Source organism: Pinus tabuliformis, chromosome 4_1 (assembly GCF_031772625.1).
Source record: "Pinus tabuliformis cultivar Carrire ecotype Pingquan chromosome 4_1, CPIR1, whole genome shotgun sequence".
Lineage (NCBI taxonomy): Eukaryota > Viridiplantae > Streptophyta > Pinopsida > Pinales > Pinaceae > Pinus > Pinus tabuliformis.
Window position 1 is genome coordinate 480,607,795 of NC_142303.1, and position 12,952 is coordinate 480,620,746.

Here is a 12,952-nt window from a genome sequence, read left to right on the forward strand (position 1 = left end):
TGAAAATATATTTTGAAGTCGAACATGGAAAGGCATCGCTTGATTACCAACCAATAATTTGAGTTGTTAACAAATGCAAGAGGAATTACCAATAATGATAATGACCTAAAGGTACTACAGTACAATTCACGTGGTGTGAATATATCATCCGATGTCGAACACCACGCAAAATATTTCAGTTGAATGCCATTGATGTGAACCTGTCGCCGGAAGTGAGAAACTTGCCATTAAGGCATGCAAGCTTCAAAGTACTAAAAGGGGTGTTTCTAAGTCAACTTCTTGGATAATGAGCTGATGTCAACAAGAAGTGACATGTTGTAGGAGGGCCTAATGTATCCCATATCTACAACATGAAATGAAGCAAATGATTTTCTAGAGGTGAAAACGATTGAAAACACAAGGTTCAGGAATGATGGTCATGATGGAGGTTGAAGATATTGTAGTGGATGATACATTAACTAGATGGTGAATTATCAACTGAATGACTTCTCTTGAACATATCGACGACACTGAGATGGATTGGTAGCGTTACCCGAAAAATGGATGGTGTGAAAGACCAATGGTGAAATGACCGGTGAAAGGAATAACCCAACCCGACTCAATCATGGTGATGGAGTGAAAGTGATATGTTCAAGAGAAACCTACTACCATAAAATTCTTTAAGTTTTCTTCCCTTTTTCCCCAGTCATTGCTGACTAGTACCTCTTTATTTTTGTCAAGCTTGATGACGACAACATGTGCTTGTTCTATAATTTTCCCTTTGGGCAAACCTGTCACTATGTTTTAGCGAGTCTAGTGACAGTGAAACTCGTTCTTGTTTGGGTGGACAAGTTTGTCGCTATTGTTTTAACAAGTTTAAGGACAAAGACAACTAAGTTATTTTCATGTTTAGAGAGTTTGAAGAGGGTTGAAAAGAAAACTGCAGAAGTTATTTTTCGTAGCATAATCCCTTAGGTCCGAAAAATATTAAAATAATACATAAGGGATGACTTTTCTTATCACTTTAGCGAGCCAAAAAAGAAAAGCGCTCGAAATTTTTCGTGAGATAATCCCTCAAGTCCAAAAAAGATTAAAATCTACATGAGGGATGGCACTTGAAATTACTTTATAAAGCTGGAAAGGCCAATAGCTCGATAATATTTTCATATTTAACGAGTCTAAAAAGGGTTTAAAGAGGACTCATTCTTGAGGAACGAGTCGTATCCAAGGTAGCAACTGGTTCTGGGAAATCTTGGACTTCTCAAAACATGGTGATTTGAAGAGGGTGGCTAATAGGACCACTCGTCGTAGTTGTTCCTCAAAAGGGTAAACAATCAAGTGGAAGCATATTATCAGCCAAAAGAATGGAGGTGATGGCAGGAACACAACCAAGGCTCAAAAGGCTGATGTAAGGGAAATCACGAAAGTTATTTACCAAAGGTAGGTTCATTCTCTAAAGAGCTTGAACTCTGGGGGAACATATGCTCTGTTTGGGAGCGGGTTCATTTTTTAACAAGCTTGAACCTTGCAGAAACTATGCTCAGTGAAGTGGTCAAAAATGTTCAATCCACTCTCTAGCACATGAGATTCTTTTGACAGTCGTTTAACCTGCTCAATAACTCCATCAAATTGATTAGAAATACATATATATGTATGAAAAATGAATTAAAACCAACATTTTACTTGAATTACGTGAATATTAACCATAAAAAGTAGTTTTACCTTTCATTTTCATGATTTCATTTCAAATTTGGGATTTGGAGCTCTGGAGTGGTTTTCCCCCTCAAATTTCATTAGTTGATTGCAATGGATCCGATGGACTATTTTATGCACCATCAGGATCAAGTAAGAGCTAACCTTGATCTCTTCATTTCCAGTCCATTTTTTCTTGATTCTGAGCAAGTTTTTCCATTTTCCTGGACCCCTGGGTTAGGAGAATCTGCTCTCCAACCATCGCATCTATCTTATATCAAAATGGGAGGTGCATAGTGAGTTGTGCATTGGCCAGTCAGTATGCATCTCACCTTGCTCAAAGGCATGCTGTGATGGGCGCAGAAGGGAAACTTTGTACAATGATTTTTCATGTAATTTTTACCTGTTTGTGCTCATATTTGGATCCTAGCTCATCTCTTGTTTGCATTTTAGGTTTTTGTTGGATCAAGATGGTTATCACGTGGCGTGAACGTGAACATGAAGAAGAGGACATGATTGCCTTACACAACTAGGGCACAGTTGTTGCATTACAAAAATCTGGTTTGCTAAAGTTCTTCTGTATATCTAGCATTAGACAACAAATTAGTTTGTTGTAGTATTTTCTCTATGCTTGGGATCTGATCGACCAGGTTTTCCAGATCAGAGGAAAATCTATTCCATTGGCAGTCGAGGATATTTACTTTCGGATGGGGTTATTGAGGCTTGGTGCCTCTCTTTCAATATTGGGATCCACCCGTGGGGGTGAATATGTGAACGATTACATTCGTCAGTTATGTAGAGATGGATCTCAGCCCAGCAGATATTGAAAGATCAATATCCAGGATGTCACTGATCGGAACTTGAGGACCATTTTATTTACTTTTTCTAGACTAGCTAGTAGCGTGGCTTTACAATTGGCAAATAGATCTTACATGCAGTACGCCTTGGAATGCTTGGAACCAAAGGTGTTCAACTGGTGTGAGGTGGTACTTCCTATCATAAAAGAGTAGCTATCCAAAGTAAATAATGTAAGATCCAAGAATTTTGGCTACAGTTCCATATTGACTGCTTTCGATTTGGAGAGGATTCCACTGATGCAGCCTTAGAACATTTCACTGGGATTGCCAGCACTGAGGGAACCATGGATGTAGATATGGGTTGATCTCATGGCTAGACATGCAGGTCAGTCATAGATTTCATTCTCTGATGCCTTTTTTGAGTGGTTTGACCATTAGGAGATGGTCTTTGCAGAGTATCCATGCGTCGAGATGGATTTTCAAGGCGACCCGGATTTGGCATTACCCACTGGCAAGCAGTGGAGTGCTATAGGTAAAATGATTCAGTCACATCTTTGTTTATCAATTTTATAATGTTTTTTTATTTTTTAATGTTATCAAGACTAATCAAACTCATATGTGCATGCAGATATTGGGCCAGTGCGACTAGCGGTATGCCCATAGGTTGCAGCTGACACTCCAGCAGGAGAGGCTGTCGGGAGGGCTATCCTTTGGGATTTGTACATATCGGAGACCCTGGCAGTGTTGCAGGATTAGGTCGAGGTTCTCACTCTCGATATTTAGGATGTCAGGACCGATGAGTTACCTTTGAGGTTACAGCGCCATAGTACTGGTGTGCTGAGTCAATGGACTAGGTTCTTGCGAATGATTGCATAGGCGATGACATGTTATCACCAACATCATTAGTCTAGGATGCTTCCCTACATTAGTTTTTGAGTTTCTTGTTCATGCGACCGATTTTGTCTTAGACACAAAACATTTTGTAAAAAACTGTAAATAGTTATATATTTTTGATTTTCAGAATTTTATTTTGGTTAAGATATGCAATCCTGATGCAAATGTTAATGTAAAATGCTTTCTTTAAAAATGTTTCAAATGTCTATCTAACACATAGTTTGCTAATGAATCAGTCAATGTGTTTAAGTTTCTAGAAATTTGTTGGTATTGAATAAAATCATATTGTCTTTCCAAAATCCTGACTCTTAGGAACATGTGATAAATAGTTGGGTTCCAAATGGAATAAATTCTAGTAAGCTATAGAATGACGAGCTATGAGTCTAGCCTGACAATAAGTCAGCGTATGCCACGTGAAATGGCATCAGAGAGAAGTTCAATCAACGCGCTATATCCAGCGATGTTGTTCATCGACTGACCAGTACATATCCCCCTAAAACTCACTAACTCGCCACTTGGAGTGAAAATGGCGCAGGTTACAGAGAATAGGTTCTATGTTCTACGACTAGCTCTATTGGCGTACCCAACGAATGCTTCCATAAATCTTGACATTTGCAACAAATGCAAGGTGGATTACCTAACCAAAATGACAACTCTAACAAAAAACACAAAAATGCAATGAAAGCATATTTATAATGAGCTTACTACACTTAATCAAGCATAGCAACGTTTAAGATACAACCCTTTTTGGGGCTGCAAGAGTGGAATCCCATCATAATCAACCATATCATAGGCTTCTTTTGTCAATACTCGTTTAACAATGTAGGGGCTCATCCATAATGGTTCGAATTTACCTGCTTCTAATTTGTTAGAGTCCTGGTCGTAAAGCAAGACCAGGTCACCTTCTGAGAAGAGCTGAGGCTTGACATTTTTGTCAAATTGTGCCTTGACACATTTCTTATGTGCTTCGTTAGCCAATGTGGCATCATGACATGTTTCAAACAGGTGGATTAGTTCCAAGAAACGAGCCTCTTCCTCAGAAGTTTTGGGAAGAATATCGATTGCAAGCTTGAGGGACGAGTTTTTGCACTGAATTGGTAAGACAGCTTCCAGACCATACACCAATTGAAAAGGCGTAAATATGGTTGCATTTCTCACTAAAGTCCTATATGCCCACAGAGCTGAGTACAGGATTAAATGCCAATTTTTTTTGTGGACTCCATTTATTCTCTGCAACATGCGCTTTAGGACCTTGTTGATTGCTTCAACTTGTCTATTAGCCTATGGATAATATGGAGTAGAACTATCATGGGACAACCCTAATTTGGTTGCCAATTCAATCATCATATGATTGCAAAAATGCGATCCATGATCTCTCACTATTGCCTGTGGAACACCAAATCTAGAGACTACATGATTAAAAAAGAAAAGAGCAGTCGTTTCGCCGCTATTGTTTAATGTAGGCATCGCCTCGGCCCATTTTGTAAAATATTCGACAGCGACAAAAATATACCCATGACCCCCGGCCGAGGTGGGGTTACATGTCATGAATTCAATTCCCCATTTAGCGAAGGGCCCAACAACAACTACTGGATGTAGTGGTGTGGGTGGTAATCTGGTTTTGTGATAAAAAATTTGACAAGCATGGAAAGTTCTCACTACAATTATGAAATCTTTGAATATAGTGGGCCAGAAGTAACTAGCTTGTAAGATATTTTGTGCAGTAGCATAACCAGATAGATGCCCCCCACACGCACCTGAATGACAATCATTCAGAGCTTTTTCAACCTCGTCATGCATGATGCACCTTCGCAGAACTCTATCGACACCATGAAGGTAAAGTGTATCACTGACGATCATGTAGTCTTTGGCTTGGTATCGAATACGTCGCTGTTTCGAGCGAGAGGTGTTTGGCCTAAAAGTTTGGTTTTGGAGATAGATCAATATATCTCCATACCACGGATCGCTTGATGATATTAGAAACAGAGTCTCATCCACGATTGATGCTTTATATGTTAAATCGTTGGATGATGATGGAAGGTCACAAAGTAACTCTGGGAAGATGAGATACTTCATTGATTTGGATTTGGTGAATTCCAGATCAAAATCTTGCAAAATGGCTATCCATTTGGAATATTTTCCCCCCAGTAATTGAGTTCACAGAATGTAGGTCATAGGGTTACAATCTGACACATTGGTAGTTTTGCAAAAGAGTATATAGTGTCGAAATCTCTGTACTGCTTGAACAACTACTAAAGCCAGCTTTTCAACATAGGAGTATTTTCTTTCTGTATCATTTAAGTTTTGACTTAAATAATATATAGGATGTTCTATTCCATCATTTTCTTGCACTAAAACCATAACAATGGTTGTATCTGCGGTGGCGAGATTCAAGTTAAAGTATTTTTGATTGTCAGGAGCATACATTAATGATGCTTTTATCAAGGAACCTTTTAAAGCATCAAAGAACACATATTTCATTAAATTTGGAAGTATTCTATTACAAGGCCTCCAACAACATTCATTTTTTTTGTAAATTTCCATATTAAATTGATTCAGCATTAAAATAATTTGCAAGTAATTTCTAACCAATTATAGATCATGAATAGGTCAAACATGGGGTTGTTATGTATAATAGTATCAATACAAAATAGGAGTGTGAAATCAAACTCTTAGAAGAAATTGATTTAAGTTAAATCATATTCGTATGTCAAACATCCAATCAAGATATTATAGTTATGGATAACATGCTAGATTTATCGATGTTTAAATTTTATGTCTCGCAACTCTAACCCCATTTCTCCCAACCTACAAGGGATTTGTTGATTGAATGATGGTGATGTGAGGATCTTCCTGTAAATGACAAGGATAGGTGTCTCTTGCATTGCATTGAAACTAGTCTATTAAAACCTTAGTAAAATGTTCTTGTGCTCAATTTCATACGGCCCCTTTGTGCATTTATGAAGCACTAATGAGGGGGTCATCATTCATCTTCATAGAATGCAGGCATATACTATAAAGGTTATACATTGTTGATCTACGTATTTCAAGAAGGTTAGGCACCATTGGTCTATCTCCACTCAAATCCAAGTACATCAAATGAGAGTTCTTAAATTGGTATTCTGGTCATTCCATTATGATGGACAGTGTCACAAAATGAAGTAAACAAGAAACTTTAGTGGTGAATTCTTGTAAGTAGTGGAGGCAGGGGTTTTCAAATATTAGCACGATTGATGGTCGTGTGGATATTGATCTCTCCTTGTAAACATTGTCAAAACCAATAATAGTCTCGATGTAAATTTAGTGTCAACCAATAGTATGGAAAACCGTGATTGACCATTACTCTCACTAAGAAGAGAAAATGATAAGCATTTTTAATGGGGAAGAAATAAATGTGAAACGTAACTCATGTATTTTAGTTGAAATTTATATAAGTCCCCGTGTTCTTTAATTATTAAATACTTAATGTAAATACTTCTAAATTATCATTAAGATATTGATTTTGAAGATTAAATGTGTATTAAAAGGCATTCATCTATGACATTGGATTTTTCATGTAGCATGAATAAACCACTTAAAGCTAATTATCAATTAATCTTAAATAGTTTTGTATAAGATATATCTTTACTTGCATTAATAGATTTATTTCAAAAATAAATTACATTTTTAAACTTGTATGAATACATATAACTAAATAAAATTCAATAAATAACTTCCGAGTCTTGTTGGATTCTATGAGATTATTTTAAGTACAAATAGTTTATTTAAGATTTTAAATTTACAAAATGTTAATATTGATGGTGAAAGCATGTCATATGGTGTAAAATGTTTAAAGGCATCCATTTATGGCCCATCTGTTGAATGAGCTTAAATAGTCTACTTAATGCTCATGGTGAATTCATTAATCCATGTTTTATTAGAAAATTCATTTTCTTTACATGGTTTTTATTCTAGAAATAACAATTTCACATTTGTACATTCATATTAAACCACATGATAGTTAAATAGAAATTTAATTAGTCATTAAAACTATTGAGATGAGGCGTCCCTTGCATTGCATTGAAACTAGTCTATTAAAACCTTAGTAAAATGTTCTTGTGCTCAATTTCCTACGGCCCCTTTGTTAGTCATCTCATCTCATCTCATTTAATTAAATTAATCCATGATAGTATCTAACCAAACCTTGATAAGCCACTTATCAATCGTTATCCTCATACATATGTTTTTTTAAGAAATGCAAAATTATTTACAATATAATTTTATCTAAAGAATTACACATCACATTTATGCACTCATATTAGTGCATTTTATATGTAAACAATGAATAACTAACTTTGTGCCTTATTGATTTTCAATATGATATGATTGCAGTTACAACCATTAATTGATTTGAGCATATAAATTTATGAAAACTATCAATTGAGAAATCACATATCTTATGATTCAAAAAGATCAAATCATTTACCTATGGCACATTTCTCGTTAACCTTAATAGTGAATAATGCATTGTGAATAGTGAATAATGCACATAACATTTATCATGTAAATTGTTATAATTTCTTTAGTAAGAATAGCACCTTTGTTTGCAAGCAGTTCTATTTGAAAACTTATATTTCACATTTATATATGATTATTGATACATATAATTAAACATAAGTCATCAAAAAAATCATTATAAGATGGTTCATATAAGATAATTTGAATGACAAACAACTCATTTAAGAACACGCGCACGCACACACACATCTTAGAAAAAAATCGATACAACAGTCATTGCAAAAAAAATTATAAATAATAAGAAATAAACATATTAATATAATTGGCAATTTCCATCTATTTCAAAAAATATAAAATCATACAAATTGATTCAACAAAAACTATGTCCAAAATGTATTGAAAATTTGGAATGTACTTTTCAACAAATTTATAAAAGAAATTATCTCTATGAACTACAATGAAGTACATGTTCTATTGAACATTCGAATGTACTCATGTTTTTGTTTGATACGATGAAGTGTCTTAAGAAAGGGGAATAAAACTTGCATAAGCCACGTATCTTGCTCTTTTCCTGTATACGATTTTATCAAGATGTGGTTTGATCGATATCCCATGAATTGAGAAGTATGCTTTTCTGTATCTATTAGCAATACATTTGATTCTTCATAATTATCTCCATATTGGCACCACACATCAATCAACTTTTTCTCATAAAATTGTCTTGTTCTCCCTGCTTCCAATTTTGTTTGCAAATGACAATGAGATCTATCCCATGCAAATTTAAAGTCCTCTATATCAATATTTGATTTTTCAAGTACTTTTCGGATGTACTTGTCAGTGACATTTAATGTCCATATTGCGGCATCATAATTTATTAAGCAATATTTTAATACTTTTGAATAAAAAGGCCTTAAAAATAGGACCTATCACCAAACTGCCAGTCTCGTTCTCTTTGAATATGAAAATCTTGTTCATCTTTGGTGTATGATTGGAAGAATACTCCTTCCATGTCGAATATCAACAACATCTTTTGAATTGTAGTAATTCCCATCTGCATTTGCACTGCAACCACATGTATGATATTAACATATCTCCACTTCAACACTTCATTGCTTAAGGACATAAAAACCTATCATTTTAAAAATGATGTTAATATTTATTATGAACAGTTTCCATTTGTATGCAAAGGCAATTTTACAATGAGTTCAAAGTATCACAAAATACAAATACAATTGCTCCATTAAAATGAACAAACAAATAATATGTTTACTTTATACATACAACCTAATACCTTTATTTAATTTGTATGGAACAAAAGTATTATAAGAAAGCATTGACCCACCATTTAGATCATTAATTTTAAGACTTATAATGATTTATATAATTGCAATTGAAAAATATAATTATAATGGTCTAGCGCAACTAAACAAACTAATTTTTTATTAATTTTCACATACAATATAACACAATTTTTAAATTTCAAACCTGATTAATTATATGTTAATTTATAGAGTTTCTACCTTAATTTTTTTTTGTGCTTCTTTTAGTGCAAATTGTATGTTTATTGTTTGCGTTACATACAACTTAATATAATTTTTCAACTTATATGGAATAAATAGGGTTATAAGAATGCAATGGGTCATCCTTCAAATTACTAATTTCTAAGAGGTATAACAATAACTTAAACCGCATTTAAAGCAAATAATTGTAATGATCTAATTAAAACCAATAGAACAATTACCTATTAATTTTACATACAATGTAATCCATTGTAAAACAAAAAATATAGACTGGGAAATTTTGATATGAAAACATTAAATGACCATTCATCTCAACAAAAATAAATAAAATAAAAATATTTGATTTTTAGAAATGACAAACCAAATCAACAATTCTTTTATTAGTGTTGTGAAATAAAAGTAATCAATCATGATGTCATACATATAACATCATGATATAGACATATGTAATCTTAAGGTACTTCTAAATATAATTGGACATCCTTCAAAATAGCTCGCACATCCGTAGCCTTGTTGAGTTTATCCAATATTCTCCATAGCTCATGGATCAACCAATTATCCCTTGATTTGCTCCAATGAATGGAGGGGCAAGAATCACATTTTCTTTTGGATTCTCTTTCACTCTCTCAATTAAACAATCAACTATAATAGTAGTGGTTGCATCATATTGGGTATGCATTTCCCACACTCTTTTCAATGATTTAGTGTGTATAACTTTCGTTGAATTGTCAATGACCTTATGTCCCTTTTGTGGCTTACAGTCTGAAGCAGTCCACTTAAATAGAAATTTATCTTGTAATCTTTTTGAAACCAACTTTTTTAGAAATCTTGTTGTGCTTTGTTTCAAAGCTGTCATCCAAATTGCAATGTCAAGAGATTCATTTTTGAAACACATTTCAAAAAATGATTTTGCATGTGGATGAATCCAAAATAGTTTTTTCTCTATTGTGTAATCAGCATCAACTCCCATTTTCTCAATATGCCCTTTGTTTGTTGCTTCATCATCAATGCTATGATAAAAAATGTCCTTTGGATTAATTTAATTAAATGAGATGAGATCCATGATAGTATCTAATCAAACCTTGATAAGCCACTTATCAATCGTTATCCTCATATATATGTTTTTTTAAGAAATGCAAAATTATTTACAATATAATTTTATCTAAAGAATTACACCACATTTATGCACTCATATTAGTGCATTTTATATGTAAACAATGAATAACTAACTTTGTTTCTTATTGACTTTCAATATGATATGATTGCAGTTACAACCATTAATTGATTTAAGCATATAAATTTATGAAAACTATCAATTGAGAAATCACATATCTTATGATTCAAAAAGATCAAATCATTTACCTATGGCACATTTCTCATTAACCTCAATAGTGAATAATACATTGTGAATAGTGAATAATGCACATAACATTTATCAAGTAAATTGTTATAATTTCTTTAGTAAGAATAGCACCTTTGTTTGCAAGGAGTTCTATTTGAAAACTTATATTTCACATTTATATATGATTATTGATACATATAATTAAACATAAGTCATAAAAAAAATCATTATAAGATGGTTCATATAAGATAATTTGAATGGCAAACAATTCATTTAAGAACACGCGCACGCACACACACATCTTAGAAAAAAATCGATATAGCAGTCATTGCAAAAACATTTATAAATAATAAGAAATAAACATATTAATATAATTGGCAATTTCCATCTATTTCAAAAAATATAAAATCATACAAATTGATTCAACAAAAACTATGTCCAAAATGTATTGAAAATTTGGAATATACTTTTCAACAAATTTATAAAAGAAATTATCTCCATGAACTACAATGAAGTACATGTTCTATTGAACATTCGAATGTACTCATGTTTTTGTTTGATACGATGAAGTGTCTTAAGAAAGGGGAATAAAACTTGCATAAGCCACGTATCTTGCTCTTTTCCTGTATACGATTTTATCAAGATGTGGTTTGATCGATATCCCATGAATTGAGAAGTATGCTTTTCTGTATCTATTAGCAATACATTTGATTCTTCATAATTATCTCCATATTGGCACCACACATCAATCAACTTTTTCTCATAAAATTGTCTTGTTCTCCCTGCTTCCAATTTTGTTTGCAAATGACAATGAGATCTGTCCCATGCAAATTTAAAGTCCTCTATATCAATATTTGATTTTTCAAGTACTTTTCGGATGTACTTGTCAGTGACATTTAATGTCCATATTGCGACATCATAATTTCTTAAGCAATATTTTAATACTTTTGAATAAAAAGGCCTTAAAAAATAGGACCTATCACCAAACTGCCAGTCTGGTTCTCTTTGAATATCAAAATCTTGTTCATCTTTGGCGTATGATTGGAAGAATACTCCTTCCATTTCGAATATCAACAACATCTTTTGACTTGTAGTAATTCCCATCTGCATTTGCACTGCAACCACATGTATGATATTAACATATCTCCACTTCAACACTTCATTGCTTAAGGACATAAAAACCTATCATTTTAAAAATGATGTTAATATTTATTATGAACAGTTTCCATTTGTATGCAAAGGAAATTTTACAATGAGTTCAAAGTATCACAAAATACAAATACAATTGCTCCATTAAAATGAACAAACAAATAATATGTTTACTTTATACATACAACCTAATACCTTTATTTAATTTGTATGGAACAAAAGTATTATAAGAAAGCATTGACCCACCATTTAGATCATTAATTTTAAGACTTATAATATTTATATAATTGCAATTGAAAAATATAATTATAATGGTCTAGCGCAACTAAACAAACTAATTTTTTATTAATTTTCACATACAATATAACACAATTTTTAAATATCAAACCTAATTAATTATATGTTAATTTATAGAGTTTCTACCTTAGTTTTTTTTTGTGCTTCTTTTAGTGCAAATTGTATGTTTATTGTTGGTGTTACATACAACTTAATATAATTTTTCAACTTATATGGAATAAATAGGGTTATAAGAATGCAATGGGTCATCCTTCAAATTACTAATTTCTAAGAGGTATAACAATAACTTAAACCGCATTTAAAGCAAATAATTGTAATGATCTAATTAAAACAAATAGAACAATTACCTATTAATTTTACATACAATGTAATCCATTGTAAAACAAAAAATATAGACTGGGAAATTTTGATATGAAAACATTAAATGACCATTCATCTCACCAAAAATAAATAAAATAAAAATATTTGATTTTTAGAAATGACAAACCAAATCAACAATTCTTTTATTAGTGTTGTGAAATAAAAGTAATCAATCATGATGTCATACATATAACATCATGATATAGACATATGTAATCTTAAGGTACTTCTAAATATAATTGGACATCCTTCAAAATAGCTCGCACATCCGTAGCCTTGTTGAGTTTATGCAATATTCTCCATAGCTCATGGATCAACCAATTATCCCCTTCATTTGCTGCGATGAATGGAGGGGCAAGAATCACATTTTCTTTTGGATTCTCTTTCACTCTCTCAATTAAACAATCAACTATAATAGTATTGGT